The sequence below is a fragment of the Macaca mulatta genome, chromosome 14, assembly GCF_049350105.2.
Source record: "Macaca mulatta isolate MMU2019108-1 chromosome 14, T2T-MMU8v2.0, whole genome shotgun sequence".
In the NCBI taxonomy this organism is placed as follows: Eukaryota; Metazoa; Chordata; class Mammalia; order Primates; family Cercopithecidae; genus Macaca; species Macaca mulatta.
This window is the reverse complement of record NC_133419.1, coordinates 133,576,171-133,599,255: the sequence shown is the minus strand read 5'-3', so window position 1 is coordinate 133,599,255 and position 23,085 is coordinate 133,576,171. Positions and strand designations below refer to the sequence as shown.

At 44.2% G+C, this 23,085-nt stretch overlaps 1 protein-coding gene and 1 long non-coding RNA gene across 6 annotated transcripts in view; one reads left to right on the top strand and one right to left on the bottom strand.

Moving 5' to 3' along the window:
* OPCML (opioid binding protein/cell adhesion molecule like) overlaps positions 1-23,085 on the top strand; it is a 1,159,533-nt gene that overhangs the window by 198,089 nt on the left and 938,359 nt on the right. The window lies entirely within an intron of this gene.
* The window catches only part of LOC144334501 (uncharacterized), a 63,206-nt gene that overhangs the window by 35,276 nt on the left and 4,845 nt on the right, over positions 1-23,085 (bottom strand). For all 4 annotated transcript variants that reach the window (XR_013404441.1, XR_013404442.1, XR_013404439.1 and 1 more), the window contains exon 3: positions 19,105-19,213. This is a non-coding gene — a long non-coding RNA (uncharacterized LOC144334501). The remainder of the gene's footprint in view (positions 1-19,104; positions 19,214-23,085) is intronic.

Sequence of the window (23,085 nt, the reverse complement as noted above, 5' to 3'; positions counted from 1 at the left end):
GACGTGTGTCCAGTCCACTAATGTTTCAATGAAAAGTTGATTTTTAAAAGGAGGCCAGGGTCTATTGAAGAAATGGCATTTCATGTAGAAAAATTGCCCTTTCTCCCTGATAGCTTCTAAAGAAAATATGCTCTGTACATAAGTCAAAATATTTTTTTTCTGATGGCTTAGCATGTCCCACTATTTCCGTCTGGGATCTAAAAGCACAGCTGTGTTCTTCCTGTCTCACACCTCATCTTCAGAAAGAAAATCCTCCATGGGGAATGTGGCCACAGACTGAACAAAGTCTATAGGAAGGAAAGGCACTGTGTTCATGGTTGCTCTGGTGTCTTAAATGGATTTTATAAAAATTATGGAGATATGGGTCAATATCCCTGAAGAAGAAGGGATTCCTGATGTTTCTCGGATCCCACTCTCCACTTGAAGTACAGGGTATCACCATGCAGGATAGACCTGGCTGAGTCCAGCCGGTGATGATTTCTGCTCACCTAAACTTCTCAATACCATTTACAGTTTTTTAAATGGATCTGCCTGGTTCAGGTACTTCCCACAACAATACCCGAGGAATTAAATTAAGAAGTGAGAATGAGCACAATGCTACCTAAGCAACTAGCACTTAAAAAGTTAAACATCTCCCTCAAAACTGTGCGTTGCTAGTCTATAAATGTATAGATCATATATTTATAGCACAATGTACAGAGAGAATGGTCTTCATTTCCAATCCATACTCAAGAGGGAACTGTGAAATATTTAGCCAAGTGTGGCTCAGGGAGTGCCCTCGGTCTTGACCTTCTTCTGTTATCCTCTCATAAAAATAAGAGCTCAGAGTTACTGAGTGGTTGCCATGCTCATGCACTGCTTAAAGGCTCCACATACAGCCAGTATGAAGTAGATACAATTAATGCTATTTTAGGTGCTAGAAAGGGAGTCAGGGAAGTCAGGTCCCATGACGAAGCCCCCGCACCCCTATGGCACACAGCTTAGATCACACCCAGGCCCGCACGCTGAATCCTTCTGCTCCCCTGTGTCTCAGCTGTGGTGAGGGTCCTCTCCCAGCAGACTGCAAATTCCTTAAATGTCAAGGCCATGTCTTCCTGATCTTTACATACAGCTCATGGCAGGGGCTTCATAATTACAGTATAAATATTGATAAACTCTGTCCTACATGGTCTACCTCATCTCGACATGGTTTGACTTATCATTCTCTTGTATCACGGCCTTTACACTAACTTAAATCAATTTGTAATTTCTTTATCTAGATGCACACATAGATCACCTTCTAGCACAGCGTTTTCTACGAAGTGTTACTTCTGTTAAATGCTGCAGCCAGCCATGAAGTCTCAGAGCTTTGTGCCTAAGTTCCCCAGCCTTTCAGAAGTTACCTGCTCCTCTGTTTGTGAGTGGCTTCTCAGCAGCGTCAGTGAGGGAGGCTGGGGCTGTATGCTCCTCTCTTGCAGATGAAGCAGCACCCGAGTAAGCCTTTCTCAATGTCTGCCTATGGTTACTTCGTGGATTATGTTACCAAACATCTCCCTTCATTTAGGAAAGTAATCTCCCCTATCAAACATTTGCCCAGCACCTGCTCGATGCACCACATTGCATTAGGTGCTGGGGGGATTCAAAGATGAATTAGGCACAGTCCTTGCCCGCAAGCAGCTCACAGCTGAGATATGCTAGATGAGATTCAATTGGCATCTGGGCTCTGGTGAATCAATGGCTCCCGTTTGCAGTGGATCTTATTCATCACAATCATGGAACATTTAGTGAATGGTCATTGAGCACACACATTTCATAACAGAGACTTTAGTCACAGTGAGTAATCAAAGAAGACAAATTCTATTGCTTTTCCTGCCCTGAGCCCTTTCTCTCTCCCAGAGAAAGAACAGCTTTTTTTCAAGTGATTAATAGAATGCATATTCAACTGGCTGATGGGTCAGACGGAATAGGGTAGCATTTTTTGGTATATCATCAAGCTTTATGTATCTGGCTTTTGATATGGATTGTCCTATCCTTCACACTATTGTTCAGGGTTCCCCTCTTTCTCCCTTTCCTCTCAGCTCACTGTCATCTTTTATGGGTGTCTGCATGTACTGGGATTATAAAATTCAGGCAATTTCAGGATCATTCTTTCTTGTCTCATCCTTGATCTCACCCCAAAGTATATTTATTGCTGAAGAGAATGATACACAACTCTAGCTCCATCAGGCGAAGGAGAATTTGGCCAGCAGAAGCTTTCTTTTCCAAGTCAAGAAAATTCCTCTACTTATTTATAAATTAAATTAATAGCAGGCTGCTGTGTCCAGATACAGACAGGATCTTCATCTTCTTGAAGCACCTGGTTTTCATCTTTAGTCTTAATTTCAGAGGCCAACCTAAATCTATAAACTCTGTCCTGTCTCAGTGGCTGGTAAATTCCATATTGGATAAAGGAAAAAAAAACCCACTTTCCTAAGACCCTTTGAGTGCTTTCAAATGGTTTTGTTGCTTTTGTTCCAAGCCTACTGTTGGTTTCCAATGAACATAATTTTAATTTGGAGTCCTCATGGCTTGCAATCTTTCTGTGGTATGGCTAAGGAAATGCCATCAGTGTTAAAAATCTCCAAAACGCCATCTTTATAATTTTTGTACGTCAGGGCAAACCAGTTGCAGCTCCCAGGAGGACTACGGCAGGTGTGCTGGCTGCTCCCAGGGAGAGCCATCGTGAATACACCTTGGAAAGGTATAGCAGCAACAGGTCACTCTCAGGCCACACGTGCTTTACAAGATGCTTAAAACTGAAGCAAAGGCACAAATCTATGGCTAAGTTTTGAAGAGCAAATGAAAAATGGTATAAGAAATACATTCTTTGGCACCACCAACAAAAAAGTAAATAAAAATGCAACTTTGTGCTTAACATAATGCAAGGATTTAATTGTTTATCCTCTCCCTCAACTTCAAACGCTGTGCACACCATTCATTACCTTTTTAAGATAATGTGAAGCTGTCCTTTTTGAAGGCTATCAGAAGTCAGGAAAGTCAGTCTTCAGTAGGGAATATTATAATGAACTGTAGAAGATCTGCATCAGATCAAAACAAAACAACACAAAACTCATACAGAAACAACAAAACAAAGGAAAACACACACACACACACACACACACACACACACACACACACCCATAGCTAACATCTAGTCCAGAAGTTTGATTATATAGATGAATTTTCAGAGAGGTTAAATGAATTAATTGAACAAATAAGTGGTAAAACTAGGCTTGGAACCCAGGTTTTCTGATGGCTAATTCCACATTCTTTCCACTGCCACCATTTTGTCTTGAATTTTCTTTAAAGCCTACTTGAAAATGAACATGCTTCAAGTGCCTGTCTAATCCATGCTGGCTATTCTGAAAGCTGATGTGGTCCTGCAGAGACCAGACACCTGGTGACTGCATTACCTACTATATGCCTTCATATTTTCAGTGAACTATTCAGTAGGGTGCATTTCAAAATTTGCATTTGCATTTCTATTCTTCTGTAGTCCCCTAGTACCATTCACATCTCTCGATATTGGCCTCTGTTCTCTCTTCTGCTTTTGAAAGCAAAAATTACCCAGCAAAATAACAGGAATTGCCTCTCACATGCTGAAGCTTATTTGACAGCAGGGATTTGGCTGACTCTTGAGCATCCTGCTTGGCATTCAGGGATGCTGCACCGCCTGGGGGTGAAGGAGGAATGAATCTGAGCCAGACTCGCTAACTCCCATTAGGGACTCCAACCTCTTGCCCAGGACAATGATAATGTTGACAACTAAAGTCCGTTATGGGGAAGGGGATTTAAATCATAGTCTATTTCTCATTGAGGGTCTATGCCAAATGATCAGGATCTCAACACTAAGGTCATTATCCTCATAGAAATAAGACAATCTCATCATTCTGGATAAACCTAAACAACCTCAACTTTGATGAAGAACTACTTTAATGCAGATAAAATTCTAGGTTATTCTAGTAAAATCTTCTGGCTTCTGATTGGTGTATTAGCTACCAGAGCTAAGAAAGTAATAGTCCTGCTTTAGGTTCTATTGATTAGACCAAATCTAGAGTGCCCGTGTTCATTGTAGCCACCACACCTTAAGAGGAACATTGAGAATTGAAGTGTATCAGACAGAAAGGACCATGCTGATGTTACAATGTGAAATGTCATCAGAGCAATTAATGAAGGCCTGGGTGGGCTTGAGCCTAGAGGATACCACTAGAAGAACCATAAGAGCTCTTTCTTCATGGATCTGAAGATCGATTAGGTTTCTTCTCTATGGCCCTAGTCAAATCCAAAAGTACCAGAAGGAAGTTACAAAGCAGCACATCTTGGTTTAGTGCAAAAAAAGAACATTGTGGTAGGAAAATGGCACAAGCAATACGTTCTCTGACAGTGAAGACAAACAAGGGGAAGCCCAAGTGTGATGTTGTGAACAGGAATCTAGCATTTAATGAAAGACTAGGCCAGATGATTCTAGTGCAGCGTGTTTCATGGAACATTACTGCCATAAGATTATTCAGTACAAAGGATGGGTGGCAAGATAAATATATTTGGGAAACAAACACACTGTGTTTATTCCTAGAAATGCATGATTCATATTAAAAGCAGTAAGTAAATTCATTTAATTTAGCATAATCCAGGTTTTTCCAAATGCATTTGGCTGCTGCCTCTGCCACATTTTTAAAGCAATTTTTGTTTCTACCCTTTGAACACCTAGTGGGAATACTTTCCTGTAGATCTCTTCCTATCCTGAGATTATTTTTTGTATCAAGAAATCCTGAATTCTTTAAAACAGACCTGGCTTTGATGCGATGGCAGTGCTGATTGATATTTTGCTATTTCCAGGAATGACAGTGTTACTTTAGGCCTTTGTGCTTGATACAGGGGGGCTGATGTATATGATTTGAGACCAATGTGATGGTCAGGATTGATTTTAAAGAGAGGTAATGGAAGTCATGCAGACGGTGATGGTAAAGAAGAGCCTAAGACTGTAATCACTGATGTATTTGAGGGAATCTCCGCATGGAACGTGGCTAGCAAGCCCTCCTTACTTGTTACCTGTGTCTGTTTGCAAGCTTCTAAGAGATGTCCCACTTCCCAGGAAGGTACATTATTCTCAGCCAAAGAGGATACACATCACATCTCCAGGTGCTGAGGCAGGGGTTGCATGATGGAGTTGGCATCATTTTATGGTTTTCCTTTTAGCTAGGTCTTCTCTTCCATTCTTTCATTAGAGAAAATGACAAGCAAACTCCTATTTTTCTGTAATTTTTGAAATGCAGAGTGTCACATTTAGATACAGAAAGATGTAGAAGAGGTGGGGGTCTCAAAAAAGAGAGAAGTAGGAGGTGGGGCTCCTTGAGTTGTTTTTGGTGCAGGACCCATGGCCAGCAGACCACATGTGAAGGAAGAAGAGTGAGCAGCAGTTTGTAAGGCACAGGGGAAGCAAGGGTGCGATGCTGTGAGATGGGAGGGAAGGAGCGCCGTGAATGTCAGAATGCAACAGGATTTGTCCAGTTTGGTTGGGAGAGGGGCAGTGGGGTAAAATGTTCAGTGTATCAAAGAAGGGTAATTCTGGACATTAGGTAGACAAGAGTAGGTTAAGGAGAGAAGCCGTGCCAGGACTACAGCAGTAGGTAATGCGCCCTTTTCTCAAAGACAGAATTGGCTCTTGGGGCTAAGCTCAGAGAGATTGTCAGTGGGTTCATTTATTCAACAGTGACTCAGCCGGAGAAATACCACCTGGGACGGCCAGATCGTGTCCCTTATTCTAACGAGAGTGAGGGCTGCTATTGTGTGAGTGTGACTAAACTGGAAGTTAGGGAGGGAACGCTGATTGCCCGATGGATTCTGACCAATGGAGAGGGTACTCACCCTTCACCACGTAAGTGGGTGGGAGCGGAGAGTCTGCAGCACATCTTATCAGTGTGTTTCCTCGCAGGGTTTAATCTTTCATCATAAAGGCTATTAGGGATTTCATCACGGGCTGCTCTGGCAATTAGTTCAGAATAAACTGAGAAAACTGCAGGACTTTTCTGAGGAGACTTCAGCCTTTTCATTTATAGCACTTTTTAAAAGTAAAATAATGACTGTTTAAATTGTACAGAGATATTTATAAAAGGGATAAAATTTTAAGCTATTCTGGGAAGATGTGGTACAGGAGAAGAGAAGGGAAAAGCCCACTAGCCACCCTGTGTCAGGCCTCCTTTTTTCCATTTGTAAAGTGATTGAATTTTATTTTAAGTATCTGTGATTGGTATTAAATCCATTACAATGCCAGGTAGACAGCTGAAAAGAAATTAATGGAATCGTTAGATGTTGGTGAAATGTAATTCTAATGCTCATTGTGTTGCAGTAAATAACTTGGTTGTGAAGAGTTTAGAACCTTCTCTAACCCTAGGGAAAAGAATTTCCCTCTCACTCCCAGGGTGGAAAACCCCCCTCCGAGAGTCAAATTGTGTGGTTCTCTCTCTGATCTCAGGCAGAAGGAAATTGCAATATAAGGCTTGGCTCTGTTTCAGTAGGCCATGTTGCCTGATAAGGTTAATTGATTTCCATTGCTTTAATTAACAAAATTAATTTTTTATCTAATGAGGGAGATTTGGGTGTGACATGGGTAGATGGAAAGATGACAAGTGTCAGCTCCATAGTTAAAGGGTGACGTGGGTCCTGTGAGGATGGACAACACCAAAAACCCTCGAGTCACGGAGTGAATGGGGCAGGTGACTACACCATAAGCTGCCTGTTCTCTCTCTTAAGACCACCCTGAACCTTGCTGGAGAGCACTTGGACTTTGTTACTCTTCTGTAACGGTGGCTTTCAGAAATCCATCACGGTGGGCCACAGGGGCTCATGCCTGTAATCCCAGTGATTTGGGAGGCCCAGCTGGGAGGATCATTTGAGGCTAGGAGGTCAGGGCCCACCTGGGTGAAACTCCATCTCTACAAAAATTATAAAAATGTAGGGAAGTGTGCAAAGGTTGCAGGGAGCTATGATTGCACCACTGCACTCCAGCCTGGGTGTTAGAAACAGCAAGACCCTGTTTCCAAAGAAAATAAATCTATCACTTCTTCCTCATGAGTCTCCAAAATGAGTAATTCTCAGCGAAGTCTCCATGAAGAACTAAGATAGCATCAGAGCCTACTCCAGACCAAATTTCAGCTCCAGGTTCTCGCTCCACGTCCCAAATGGCCTTCTCGGAAGCCAGCATTGTCCTGAGCCTGGGCCAGCCCAACTGCAGGAGACTCCACCTGAGTCTTCTGTTTTTGCAAACACAGGGCAGGAGACTGGAGCGGTCCGCTGCCTGTAGACTGCCGCTCTTCGCCCTCCCTCTTCACATGCTTCGCTAGTCACACATATTCCACCTAGCCTCTGCATCGGTCCCTCCGGAGGAATGACTTGCAGCCTGTCTTGTTTATGTGTCTGGCATCAGTAGGCGGCAAGGAGATTTGCTCCTCATCGGCTTGATCAATCTTTCTGCTGTTGAAGCCTCTCAATGAGTTGAAAGTGATTTTCCCTGCCTTATGTACAAGTAGGAGCGGATCGCCTTCAATTTCTAGTACAGCGACAGCAGCACTCTATCAAGTTGTTGCGTTGCATAACCATGAGTACGGGGCGCCGCGTCTCCTGTGCTCATGGAGTGATGGTGATGCTTGGCTGTGTGATCCATCTTAGCCCTGTTTGCTAGTGTGCTTTATGTCAAAAGCACAGCTATTTCTGGTGCGTTAGTTCTCCTCTTTCCCCTGGGGGTCTCTGAAAGACGGAGGCCTCTAGGGATGGTTGAAAGGAGTACTGCAAAACTGCCATGATTAGTTCTGATGCCTGAGGAAGCTAATGCCTAGCCAGGAGACATCACACGGAAGCCTCAAAGCTGTCTTCCTGCCTCCCCTAGAAACACGTTTTACTTTCTCCCTAAACAGAGTTCAGACAACTTCTGTCGAGTCCTCCTCTGTGGGACTCAAGAAAGAACGCTGTTCCTTCAGGCTTGATGTTATTAATTCCTGCTTCCTATTCATAGGAGTAATGCTGCTAAGGCATTTTTTTTTTTTTTTTGAGACAGAGTCTTGCTCTGTTGCCCAGGCTGGAGTGCAATGGCGCAATCTCAGCTCACTGCAACCTCCGCCTCCCACGTTCAAGCTATTCGCGTGCCTCAGCCTCCCTAGTAGCTGGGATTACAGGTGCATGCCACCATGCCTGGCTAATTTTTTTTTGTTTTTAGTAGAGATGGGGTTTCGCCAGGTTGGCCGGGGTGGTCTCGAACTCCTGACCCCAAGTGATCCACTTGCCTCGGCCTCCCAAAGTGCTGGGATTACAGGCGTGAGCCCCTGTGCCAGGCCAACAGCCGCAAAAGCATTTTAAGGGAGACTGATTTCTCTTCCTCCTGCAAAACAAAAGGAAACGTTTTGGGATTGCCTACAAGCACGCACCCAGGCAAATCTTCCTGTAGGGTATTCAGCTGAGCGTTGTGTTTTCACCTTGACTTCGTGGGTGGAGGGAAAACAGCATCACCCAAGGGCACCTACCTGAAAGTCAGTCAAAGGGTAGGAGCTCCTGCATCACTTGTTCATGTCAAGGAGACTCAAGGAAGCTTAGAAATGTCCAGGAATAAGTTGCCTATCTAGCCAAGGCACCTCATTTGACACATGAGAAGGCTGAGACCACAGAAATTAAGTCCTATTTTGAAGTTCCAGAGTTTGCTAATATTGAATTGGAATTAGATCAAGACCTTTTTTCATTTGTTTATTTGTTAGAATTCACCCATATGCTTAAAATTTTTTGGTTGATTATTTATTGAGCAACCATGATGTGCAGGCAAGCAGGGTTCTAGGTATGGGGGATTCAGAAATGAATGGAATTGACAGAATCCCACAAGAAGCTTGCAGCTAGGTGTGTGCATGAGAGCAGAGCTATGAGTAAATAAATACACACATAGTGTCAGGTATCTGCGCTGTGAAGACAAAGAGAAGAAGGGGGATAGGCAGTGATGGGAGTGCTAATTTGCAGCAAGTGTCAGGGTCACATCTTTTTAGGTATTCAACAGAGACATGCAGGAAGGAGAAGAGCAGCTATGGGGCCCTTGCAGAGAAGACTATTCTTGATAGAGGGAGCAGCAGTTACAAAGGCCTTTAGTTTCATTATTTTCCCCCTTCATCACAGAAGCAGGTGCTTAGAACTTATATATTTTCTTATGTGTACATTTAAGCCTCTCCCTCCGTAACACACACACATAGACACACACACACACACACACACACACACACACACACACATACACATTCTTAATTCATGGGCTAAAGTAGTTATATAGAGATCAGCTATTAATAAAAAGAGGAGGTAGAGGGAAATATAAAAGCTTTTACACACACACACACACACACACAGAGAAAGAGAGTCTTAATTTGTGGACTAGAGTAGTTATATAGAGATCAGCTATTAATATAAAGAAGAGGTAGAGGGAAATATAAATCTTTTATACACACACAGTGTTAATTTGTGGGCTAGAAAGTTATGTAGGGATCAGCTATTAATAAAAAGAGGAGGTTGGGGAATGTACAGGCTTGACAGACTGTAGATGCATTCAAGGCAGAACAGTCTCTTGAGTCTACCACTTTGCCATCGATTCCTCAGCTACTCTAAGATGGGTAGGCTGGTGTTGAAACTGGGAAGTGCATTTTTAATCACAACTGGTCAGCATTCCCCTGCGTACTGCTGGATGACCCAGAGAGTCCAAGGACACTTTTGGAGCCTGGAAGTTGATTCCAAGGTTCTATTTCTTGTACACTCAGAGGCCAGTGCCTTCAGACAAGGCCCAGGGGCGGTAGGGTCAGAGGTGATGTCCTACTGCAGTTCAGAGTTTTCACTGCCACGTAGACAAAGGCAGCATTTAGTGGCACACCTGCGTATTCTTCAGAGTTAGAAAAGGAAACTTTTTTTTTTTTCTAGACACAAATGGGGCACCAAAGATTCCAGGAAGCAGAGATGCATGGTTTGAGCCAGTGTGGTGTGGCAGTAAAGGTACAGGAGGCTATGGCTGACTTGTTCATTTTCTTTTACAGGATTTTTGTGAGACTTGGGGGTTGCAGTGTTCTCAGGAGCCATGTACTATGCTGATCTAATTCAACTGGGCTTTTGTTATGTTCTGAGTATTGGCAGGATTCTACAGGGGATACAAAATAAAATTACACTTTTGTCTCTCTGAAATGACTCATAGTCTTTCAAAGCAAGGTAGGGCGTGGGCCTGGAACAACAGGAGCCCAGCACACAGTGACGTGTGACTATGTGCCACGAGGTCCGGGAGACGAGGGGAGGCTTGGTCCTTTAGAGACCACTGCAGAGCAGGCTGGACTTCAGCTAGCTTTTGAGGAATGGCTAAGATTCAAAGAAGGGGAAGGCAGAGCAGGCCAGATGGAAGAAAGGGCACATGTGAGCATCATTTGTTTTACTAGACCACGAAGAGGCTGGTCTGGGTGGAATGAAAGCCTTCCTTCGCTCAGAGGAAGCTATGGTGAAAAGGCTGAGTGTCTGGGGGAACTAGTGGGCAGCCCTCCCTGCCAGGTGGCGAGGTGAGTGGCTAAGAGCATGGGCTATGGGAACAAACCCCGGGTTCAGATCATGGCTCTCACACTTACTAGCTGCGTGACCTTGGCAAATTCCATAACCTCTGAGTCTCAGGCTTTTTCATCTTTAAATTGGAGAAGGTAATAATACCTAATTCAGAAGGCTGTTATGGGAATTGTGTAAATTAATACAATGCAAAGTTATAATGAAATGCCTGGCATATATTAAAGTACTCGACAGTCATTTTTATTAATAATAAAATCATGTTTTGCTTATAAGGATGGAAGGACATCACAGATAATCGAGTAGAGTTGTATTAATAGCTTAACGGAGGAGGAGGAGATGAAAGTTGTGTTTTGAGGCCGGGCGCGGTGGCTCAAGCCTGTAATCCCAGCACTTTGGGAGGCCGAGACGGGCGGATCACGAGGTCAGGAGATCGAGACCATCCTGGTTAACACGGTGAAACCCCGTCTCTACTAAAAAATACAAAAAACTAGCCGGCCGAGGTGGCGGCGCCTGTAGTCCCAGCTACTCGGGAGGCGGAGGCAGGAGAATGGCGTGAACCCGGGAGGCGGAGCTTGCAGTGAGCTGATATCTGGCCACTGCACTCCAGCGTGGGTGACAGCGCGAGACTCCGTCTCAAAAAAAAAAAAAAGAAAGTTGTGTTTTGAAATGTATCCTGATGCTGGTGTGACAGGTGGGTCTCACCAGGTGAGACAGTAGGAGCACTGTCAGCAGGGCACGCTCAGGCCTTGCACCTGGGCAGGGACAACAGGGACGGGGATGATGGGGAGAATCTCAGATTTATTTGAGAAAGAAATTAGCAGCCCCTCTTTTGAGAAAAGCCAGCTCTTTGAACATCTCTTCCCGGCTTTAAGTCTCACATGTGGAGGACACACAGGATTCCTCACGCCGCTGGCCAGGCCGGTTCCTGGTGCATGGGCAAAGCTTTTCCCTAGCAGGAACACTCCTTTCCAGAGCTATTTCTATCAAACCAAGGATTATAGGGATGGTTGGGGAAATTCCAATTTTCCCTTTGGCAGGCTAGAATGAGGCACCTTTTTGAACTTTCTCTCCATTGTTTCAACCCTCCCTGGAGACTTCAGCCCTAACGGAGTGGCAAATGTTGCCTTCTGAGCCTTTTTGCTGTAAGTCCAGTGCAGAACAGTCTGCAGCACATTGGCTGGCTGGAAAGGTCAGTGGTGGGCAGTTTCGCTGTTAGCCCGCTTTATAGGAGAGGAAGGCAAAGCTAAAGCTCAGGAATGAGGCAGCAGAACCTCGGAACTGGCCAGCACACCCCCTCCACCTTAATTCCCTTTCGTCTGCAGCATGGTATCCCAGACAGCTGTGGCACACCCCCCACCCCCTGCCCCAGTCGACGTGGCACTGCCCACCTGGGTCAGTCACCAGGGCCCAGGATGATGAAACGGGGGCTTGCTTTTGTAGCAAGAGAGCCAGTGGCGGGTAAGTGCCTGCTGTGCTGTTTTCGATATCACCTCTGAGATGAATTAAGTGTCTGAGGCCTGCAAGATTGCAGCACTCACAGGCTGTCATTGAAACAATTGCATTCAATGGAAGAAAACAAACTCCTTTTCCTCTGGCAGTCATCTTCTGATTCTGCAGAAACAGGAGCTAAGCTGATGGAAAAGGGAGAATGCAACAAAGCCCCCTTCCCCCATAATGGACGAGTCAGAGGCTTGGTGAACCACAGGGTTTCTTGTGCCCAACACAGGGCGGCCCTGTGGCTTCCACAGGTAGCAGGGCCGGGCCCAGGAGCTGAAAGCCCTCCCAGGCAGGAGACAGAAACTGCTTGGAAATGAGTGGTGGGAATCAGTGTTTGAGCCCCCAGTTTCAGAATTCTGTACTATTCATATCATCTTGTACTGCTGTAACATCCTCTCCTTTTTATTTAAGCTCAATGTTTGCGAAATTCTAAAGCAATTTTAAGGGTTTCTGTGCACCAGATTTCACCCTGAGTTGAAACCTAGCCCAGGTATCCTTCCTTTGAGTTCTATGTGGAGGCCATTTTTACATGGAAGGTTTGATGAAGTCTGCTGTAAAAGTGCCCTGGTGAGGTAAGGAGTGAGGATTGATAGATATGAGGAGTCTCTTCCTCAGAAGTCAACTGACTGTGCAATATGTGAGGCTTCTTCCCACAGCAGCAGGTAAAGGCACTAAAGTGGTCGTTGACTTCCCCAGATAGCTCAGAAATCCACAAAAAGGAGCATGAGCTGAGGGCACCTGAACTTGCAGTCTCTGTTGTCACTGGCCCTGCAGCGGATCCTGCGAGATTTCCGTGTAAGTCTGTGGTTCCCCAGGCAACTGGGCGATTGTTCCTCCTGCCTTGTGAGACCAGACATCTGTTGACTGCATATTGATCAATAGCAGCACTGTAGGTGAGTGGGCCAGTATTTAGAGACTAAGGGAGTCTTTGTGTCTCTAAGCTTTACAGAGAGGTCTGCACAGGTGACAGGTGTTCAGAGATGCTCTCAAAATGGTGGCTGACTGCTTGGCATCTCTTGCCTTGGGAAAAGAAACAAAGTTACTGACATTTCATGCCTTGCTTATCATATTTAAATAGCATAGACGTACCCCAACTATTTTTACTGTCATAAAATGTCTTTCCAGGGCATGAGGGGTTGCGTGCTTCTCTTTTGACTCTAAGATGAGATGCTGTGCCTGTGTGAGGCCATTCTGCATTTTATATTCATTTGGTTCTCTGTTGCCCTTGCAAATTTAACAGCCTTCAAAATTGGATGCTTCTCACTGGTTCTATAATGAAGTAGCAATTTGTCTCCAGATCGGAATCCAGGTATAGCTGTGCTAACTTGAAGCCTGCCCTTGAGTTTTTGGAGAATGTTAAATATTTCCATGTGTAGAAAATCCTTGGGTGTCACAAAAATGGAGAGGAAGAAGCCCTCATTCTTTTAATAACAAATGGGGGTGTAAGGAAGTGTAAGGAAAGAGAGATGCTAAGAGCAAGGACATTCACTAAAAGTAGAACCTCTGATAGCAACAGCAACCTGCCCATCCTTTTTGTTCGTCTCACTCCAAGTGAAATGCTAAGTTGAGGCTGGCGGAAATTGATTTCTTTTAAACTAATGCTGAATGAATTTCTATTGTATTTCAGGCAGTGGGACATTTCTATTTATTTTCTCATTTAAAATTCTCAGTCCTATAAAAGGGATTCTATATTGACTTCCATCTTAAAAGTCTTAGAGACATTATATATCAAAGGCAATACACTTATTCAATATACAAACTTTAACCTAGATTTGTCTGGTTCTAGATTCCAAATTCTTAGCCACTAGATCCTACTACTTGAGTTTTTTTTTTTTTTTTTTTTTTTTCCTTTAGGAGAATCTATAATTCTGTGAGACCCAAAGAGGCTAAAATGTTTTCCTAAAACCTGTTTGGCTCCTGGCCTCTGAGTCTCATACCTAGTGGATCTTCTTAATTCTCCCCCCAGATCCCAAGACCAATGCTTCTCTGAGACAGGAGGGATTAGTATTACCAGTTCTTGTCCTACACGCCGTGAGCTCTGCATCATGTGGCCTTCACTTTTTATGTAACTTTGATTGGGTACCTTGGCCATGAGACAGCCCTCTCCTTTGTTCTGAAGTCCTCTTCTTTAATGATATTGATTCCGTTTCCTAACCTGACCCTCTAGTTTCATCCTGGGATAGGCATCCTGGCATGCTTTATTGGTTCCTCCTTTCAGGAACTGGACTCTACATGGGGCTGCGTCCTGCTACTTGCAAACAGAGCCCCTAGATGGAGACTCCTTTCTTTCAGGACTTCCATCACTGTTGTTCTCTGTGGTTGATAGGACACCCTGAGCCTGCATTGAACAACTACAACCAGCTTCCTGCTTGGACCTCAACAGGTCATCAGTTTGATTCTTGGGAACTACACTTGCCATTAGCCTGCACCTGCTCTCTTAATCCACACAGCTGCATCAGTTTTGCTGCATCCTCACCCAGTTAATTGTCCAAGACACTCTGTCTTAAGGAGATTTGGAATCCGAGTGAGGATGATGTCAAAGACTTGGAGGAGGCGATTCCAGTGTTGAATTAACTGTTTTTCTGTTTAAAAGTCAACTTATCCTCTAATCCAGAGGCCATTATTGAAAACAAATTTGCGGAGACTGAGGACCCTTTGCCTTCTTTAATCTATGTAATATCATAGCCCACTGAGTCTGCCTACACCAGCAGTAGCCTCATGGGCAGAGGCGCTGACTTTGCGGGTGCAGCCTCCAGGGTGACGCAGTCCAGGGCACACACTGTAAAGGGAAGTCTGCCTCGTCTTGTTCTGAAGACAGTCTCCTGGCCGTTTGTCAGGTATGAAGTGCTGACATGTGTTGAAATGAGAACTGGATTTGGAGTTAGGAAATCTAGTCACCTGGACCATTCTGCCACTCTGTGTGACTTTGGGGAAATCACAGCCTTTCAGCCTGAGCTTCCTTTATTATAAAATGAAGAGTAACAATGGCAGCCTTGCCCATCATGAAAGATGGTTGTAAGGATTAAAGCCGAGGTTCTCAACCAGAGGTGATTTTGTTGCCAAGGGGACATTTCACAATGTCTGAAAGGGAGTTGCTAATGACATGTAGAGAGCAAAGTTCAGGGCTGTGGCTAAACACAGGCATGGGACCGCCCCCAGCGAAGTAGCCAGCCAACATGTCAACAGTTCAAGTGGAAACATGCATCCATTTAATGTGTTTCAGATATAGGGTCCAGCCCACAGACTGAGCTCTGCTTCCATGGAGCCCACCAGTAGGTAAGAGTAGAGACAGCACATCACCAATGGGCTTATTCCTGTTGCCCCTCTCATGCCCTACCCAAAGGCCACCCCAGACTGGCCAACAGCCTCTACAAACCGTCTCCCACGGAGATCTAGAAGACTGCAAGTTAATCCTCACTAAAGTGCATTGATTACGGGGCTCTCGGCTCTCACTCACTGGTACACTCTATGGGAGCAGGGCTTGGTCTGCTTGTTCTGGACCCTAACATCTGAAAAGAGCCCAATGGGTTAAAGTGTTTTTTCCTTTTTAAAAAACTTTTATTTTAGGTTTGGGGGTCCATGTGAAGGTTTGTTACAAAGATAAACATATGTCATGGGGGTTGTTGTACATATTATTACATCACCCAGGTATTAAGCTCAGGACCCAATAGTTGTCTTTTCTGCTCCTCTCCTTCCTCCCACTCTCTCCCTCAAGTAGACCCCAGTGTCTGCTGTTTCCTTCTTTTTGTTCGTAAGCTCTCATCATTTAGCTCTCACTAAAAGTGAGAACTTGCTGTATTTGGTTTTCTGTTCCTGAGTTCATTTGCTAAGGATGATAGCCTCCAGTTTTATCCATGTTCCTGCAAAACTCATGATCTTGTTCTCTTTTTATAGTTGCTTAATATTCCACGGTGCATATGTGCCACATTTTCTTTATCCATATCTGTCATTGATGGGCATTTAGGTTGATCCATGTCTTTGCTATTTGAAGAGTGCTGCAATGAATATTTGTATGCATGTGTCTGTATGGTAGAATGCTTTATGTTCCTCCGGGTATATACCCAGTAATGGGATTGCTGGGTCTAATGGTAGTTCTGCTTTAAGTCTTTAAGGAATCACTGTACTGCTTTCCACAATAGTTGAACTAATTTATATTCCCACTAACGATGTAAAAGGGTTCCCTTTTCTCCACAACCTCACCAGCATGTGTTATATTTTGACTTTTTAATAATAGCCATTCTGACTGGTGTGAGATGGTATCTCACTGTGGTTTTGATTTACATTTCTCTAATGATCAGCGATATTGAGCTTTTTTAAAATATATGCTTGTTGGACACATATACGTCTTCTTTTGAGAAGTGTCTGTTCATGTCCTTTGCCTACTTTTCAATGGGGTTGCTTGTTTTCTCCTGTAAATTTGTTTAAGTTCCTTATAGAGGCTGGATACTAGACCTTTATCAGATGCATAGTTTGCAAATATTTTCTCGCATTCTGTAGGTTGTCTGTTTACTCTGTTGATAGTTTCTTTTGCTGCACAGCAGCTCTTAAGTTTAATTAGATCTCACTTATCAATTTTTGCATTTGTTGCAATCGATTTTGGTGTCTTTATCATGAAATCGTTGCTCATTGCTGTCTAGGATGGCATTGCCTAGGTTATCTTCTAGAGTTTTTATAGTTTTGGGTTTGCATGTAAGTCTTTAATTCATCTTGAGTTGATTTTTGTGTAGGGTGTAAGGAAGGGGTCCAGCTTCAATCTTCCGCATATGGCTAGCTAGTTATCTTAGCACCATTTATTGAATAGGGAGTTTTCTTTTACCCATTGCTTGTTTTTGTCAGCCTTGTTTAAAATCAGATGGCTGTGTTATTTCTGTAATCCCAGCACTATGGGAGGCCGAGGTGGGTGGATCACCTGAGGTCAGGAGTTTGAGACCAGCCTGGGCAACATGGCGAAACGCCGTCTCTACTAAAACTACAAAAATTTACTGGACATGGTGGTGGGTGCCTGTAATCTCAACTACTTGAGAGGCTGAGGCAGAAGAATCGCTTGAACCTGGGAGGCAGAGGTTGCAGTGCGCTGAGATCATGCCATTGCAGTCCAACCCGGGTAACAAAATGAGACTCTGTCTCAAGATAGTACTACTACTGCTGCTGCTACTACTACTACTACTACTACTAATAAAAGATTAGATAGTTGCAGATATGCTGCTTTACTTCTGGGCTCTCTATTCTGTTCCATTGGTCTATGTGCCTGTTTTTGTACCAGTAGCATGCTGTTTGTGTTACTGTAGTCTTGAAGTATCATTTGAAGTTGGGTAACATGACTCCTTAGTTTTGTTCTCAACAAAATACTTGCAAACCAAATCCAGCAACACATTAAAATGCAAATCCACCATGATCAAGTAGGCTTCATCCCCGGAGGCAAGGTTGGTTCAACATATGAAAATTAATAAATGTGATTCATTGCATAAACAGAACTAAAGACAAAAACCACATTATTATCTCAGTAGATGTAGAAAAGGCTTTTTCCCATTTATGTTAACACAAAGTTTTTAACTTTATGTTAAAAACTCTCAATAAAGTAGGTATTAAAAAAACATACCTCAAAATAATAAGAGCCATGTATGACAAACCCACAGCCAACATTATACTGAATGGACAAAAGCTGGAAGCATTCCCCTTGAAAACCAGCACAAACAAGGATGCCCTCTCTCATCACTTCTATTCTCTCACCACTTCTATTCAACATAGTATGGGAAGTGCTAGCCAAATCATTCAGGCAAGAGAAAGAAATAAAGGACATCCAAATAGGAAGAGAGGAACTCAAACTACTTCTGTTCCAGATGACATTATTCTCTGTTTAGAAAACCCCACAGCCAGCTGAAGCTCCTTCAGCTGATAAGATATGTCAGCAAAGTTGCAGATACAAAATCAATGTGCAAAAATGACTAGCATTCCTATACACCAGCAACAACTAAACTGAGAGCCAGATCAGAAAGGCAATCCCATTCACAATTGCCACAAACACAAAATGAAATAACTAGAAATACAGCTAACTAGGGAGGTGATAGGTCTCTACAATGAGAATTACAAAACCTTGCTCAAATAAATCAGAGAAGGCACAGACGGAAAACATCCCATGCTCATGGATAGAAAGAATCGTTATCATTCAAATGACTATACTTTCCAAAGCAATTTACAGATTCTATGTTATTCCTATCAAACTACCAATGACACTTCACAAAAACTAGAAAAAATTATTTTAAAATTTATATGGAACCATAAAGGAACCCAAATAGCCAAGGCAATCCTAAGCAAAAGGAAAATTTTTTAATGAAAAAATAGCCACCAAGGCCCAACTTTCTGGACTGCAAACATAAATCAAATATAGGAAAAATTTAGGAAACAAGTAAAGGAAAGATAGCCTATGTGCAATAATGGAAAGGTAGAAGGATAAGATGTGATTAATGCTTTACAAATGCTAAAATTTCAAATAGAAATAAAGTAGAATTTTGAAATAATTGAGGTTGAGTTACAATAAAGGTAAAAGGTCAAGAGTTAGAAAATAGTGTATAATTGACAAGTCTTAAAGATACCAGAAAAAAAGCTTTAGAAGCCAATGAAATGCAAATGTAAATTATTAAGAGAAAAGGCTAAACCCATAGCATAAACTAAACATTTAGAAACACTTGTGATACTTTTTTAAAAGGAGGGTATTTTGTTTTTGTTTTGTTTGAAGACATAAACTAGTACTTGAAAATCAGAAATAATGAGAAGGAAAATAAGAAAACTCCAGTTAGAAGCAAAGGCTGTAACTAAGCCACGGTGGCTCTGATCCCCCTGTGGAGTCTCTGTGGAAATGGCAACAGTCCTCCCGAGGAGAGAGGACTGGGGATGGCTGGGGACGGGGGCCTACATTGCATGCTTGGTGTCAACTGTCCTTGTCACCCTTACTGGTAAGGATCTAAGACATGGGAACCCTGGCCCGGTGGGTCAAGCCACAGCCCACAGCCAATTCTTCCTCCTTTTGCAACTTACCTGCTTACCAGGCCAGCAGGCAAGTGGGGTTTGGTTTCAGTTCTGACTCTGCGGGGTCACTCCTTGCAGGGTCTGCCACTTTCATCTGGCCTGCTCGTTCTGGAACTCCCTGTAATAACAGAGCAACACGAAAGCTCATGAGTGAGCAAATCCCTTTCTCTTCCAGTTTGACTCCTGGATTCTCACTTTATCTACACTAATTGTATTGGAAAACAGATAGAGGGACACCCTTTGTAATAACCTGGACTTGGGTTCAAATCATCACTTTGCCCACTATTAGCTGTGCAACTTTTAAACAATTTTATTAACTTCTTTGAATTTCAGTTGTCTCATACAACAAAGGAGGAAAATTTAAATAAGTTTATCGCTCTTAATCGTGCAACTGAAAACATTTCTTAGATTGTGAGATAGCCAAGGACAGGAACCATTTCTTATTTGCCTTTGTGTCCTGAATATTTAGTAAAGTACCCAGCACATGGTAGCTGCTGTATGCTTTTCTAATGACAATGATGAAAGCTGAGGTTTTGAGTATTGCATTACCATATGCCAGGAATTGTGCTATGCATTTTATTCTGATTATATCAATTAATCCTTAAGGCCTGGCACAGTGGCTCATGCTTGTAATCCCAGCCCTTTGGGAGGCCAAGGCAGGTGAATCACCAGAGGTCACGAGTTCAAGACCACCCTGGCCAACATGGCGAAACCCCATCTCTACTAAAAATGCAAAAATTAGCTGGGCATGGTGGCGGGCACCTATAATCCCAGCTCCTTGGGAGGCTGAGGCAGGAGAATTGCTTGAACTTGGGAGGTGGAGCTTGCAGTGAGCCAAGATCATGCCACCGTACTCCAGCCTGGGCAACAGAGCGAGACTCCGTCTCAAAAAAAAAAGTATATATATATATATTTAAAACACACCCACAAGGTTTATAATATCACTATTCTGTTTTATGGATTAGGCATAGAAGTAACTTGCCTAAGGTCACCTAGCTAGTTTTCAGTTTTTAGCCATCTTTTAATGAGTGCCTACGTTTTTAGTAAGCATAGCAGTGAAGAAAGTCAAATGGAAACTGAAGAATGGCTAAAAGAGCCACCACACCCATATAGTGCTCTCTGGAGCTTTGTCTTTGAATACCTCAAAGTGTCTTCTCAACACTCATATTTACAGTGCGAGCCCCATGCCAGTCTGATCAGAACCCTGGTGCACATGATTCCAGTCTTAGGTGAACTCCCTTTTACTTGGTCTCCAAGTAGTAGCTGTACCCAGGGACCCTGAACCCTGCTGCAACCCCATTCTACCGGGGAACGTTGAACAGTCCATTCTATGTCTCTGCCTATCAAAGGAAGTGGAGGCTTCAGTGCTGCTCAGAGAATCTGGCAATCATGAAAATTTAGGTCTATAGAATTCCATGTATCTATGTTGGCCCTTAAACAGAAGTTAGGTGGATAACCTGATTGAGAGAAGAAGGGAAAATGACCGTAAACTAAAGAGATGGGCAGATAGCCGTAAGCAGGGGCAGATTTATCAGAGCCTGAGACCTGCTGTTTTAGAGAATCCAATGCCAATCCCACAATTTTTTTCTCTTACCTCCCTGTCTAGGAGTCTGACCCTAGAGAATTACTTCGAGCAGTTGCCACTCAAGATGGATATATAAGGCTGCACTATCTCTGCAATGAGCATAAATACACTGAAACACAACCAGTAATCCTAGAGTCTGCACAAAAACCTGGTGCCAAAATACATAAATGGATCCTTCTAGTAAATCTGGACATTTAGGAAAAATACTTCCTAACCCCTCACCTGCTAACAACTCACACACCATATACCCCCTGCCCACATACACACACTTCCACATACCCCACCTCATACACACAGCCCACCCACATCCCACACACACTAACACAAACCCACACCCACATACACACACACCCTCCCCACACACCCACAACCCCCCACCAACATACACACACACCCACATACCCCACCTCATACATACACCCCACCAACACCCCACACACACATACACACACCCACACCCACATACACACACCACCACATACCCCACCTCATACGCACACCCCACTCACACCCCACACACACATACACACACCCACAACCACATACACACACCACCACATACCCCACCTCATACGCACACCCCACTCACACCCCACACACACATACACACACCCCCAACCACATACACACACTCACCCTCCCCACACCCGCATCCCCCCACCCACATACACACACACCCACATACCCCACCTCATACACACACCCCACCAGCACCCCACACACACACATACACACACCCACACCTGCATACACACACCACCACATACCCCACCTCATACGCACACGCCACTCACACCCCACACACACATACACACACCCACAACCACATACACACACTCACCCTCCCCACACATCCCCCCACCCACATACACACACACCCACATACCCCACCTCATACACACACTCCACCAACACCCCCCCACACACATACACACACCCACACCCACATACACACACCACCACATACCCCACCTCATACACCCCACCAACACCCCACACACACATACACCCACACCCACATACACACCCTCACCCTCCTCACACACCCACACCCCCTCACCCACATACACACATCAACATCCACACCATTCACACATACACCCACACCCACACCCACATACACATACACACACTTGCCACCTCACACACCCTCACCTACACCTCCCTCATTTATGCACTCCTCACATCCACATGTCACTACACAATATACACACACTCATATTCACACCCACAACCCCTACCCACACACATACACACATCCACACCCCACATCCACATACACTCACTGCCCCACACACCCTCACCCACACCTCCCTCACTTATACACCCCTACACTCACACCCACTACACAATATATACACCCATACTCACACCCACACCCCCACCCACACCCCCACCCACACACATGCATGCACCTACACTCTCCAACACATACATACACCCACACCTAACACCACATACACACACCCACATTCCCTACACACATATACCCACACCTGACACGCATACACACACCCACACCCACCCCTCCCACACACTTAAACATATCCACACCCTACACACATGTACACACACCCATGCCCCCCACACACATACCCACACTCCCACACACACACACACATACCCACACCCCACACACACACGTATATCCACACCCACTCTTTCCACACACACACCCACACCCCACACACATACGTATATCCACACCCACTCTTTCCACGCACACACACCCACACTCCCACACACACATACACACTCACACCCCACGCACGTGTATCCACACCCACTCTTTCCACACACACACCCACACCCCACACACACATACACACCCACACCCCACACACACATGCACACACACCCACACCCCACACACATACGTATATCCACACCCACTCTTTCCACACATACACACCCACAGCCCACACCCACACCCACACTCCTCATCTTCTCTTCCTGTTGTTTCCCACACAAAGGAGAGACAAAATTGGGTGGAATAAATCTCTCAATTGTTTTTGGAGGGAAAGAGGAGTCAGTGATGAAGTGACAAGAAAATAAAGCGGCAAGAAAAACAGGTTCAGGATTGCACTCAGTTTTGCTGAGAAAAACAGGAAAAGATGAGCAAGAAATGAGGCTTAATTTTAATGAAGGGAAATTTGCTGCTAAGTAAAGAGACTGCAGGAAGTGGGAGTGCACAGGCTTCAAACAAGAGCAGGGCCTTACATTCTATTGTGATGGACAAGATGTTGTTCTTTAAGAAATAGCGTTAGCACACAAAAGAATGAAAAGGACAAAATGCTCGAGGTCGAGTCCAGAACAGAGGGCTGCATTGCGGGAAGGAAGGGACCCACTTTCTTCCCAGATGAGCTCGGTAGAGGTCGATTAAGGACATGTCTCTCTCATTCTCT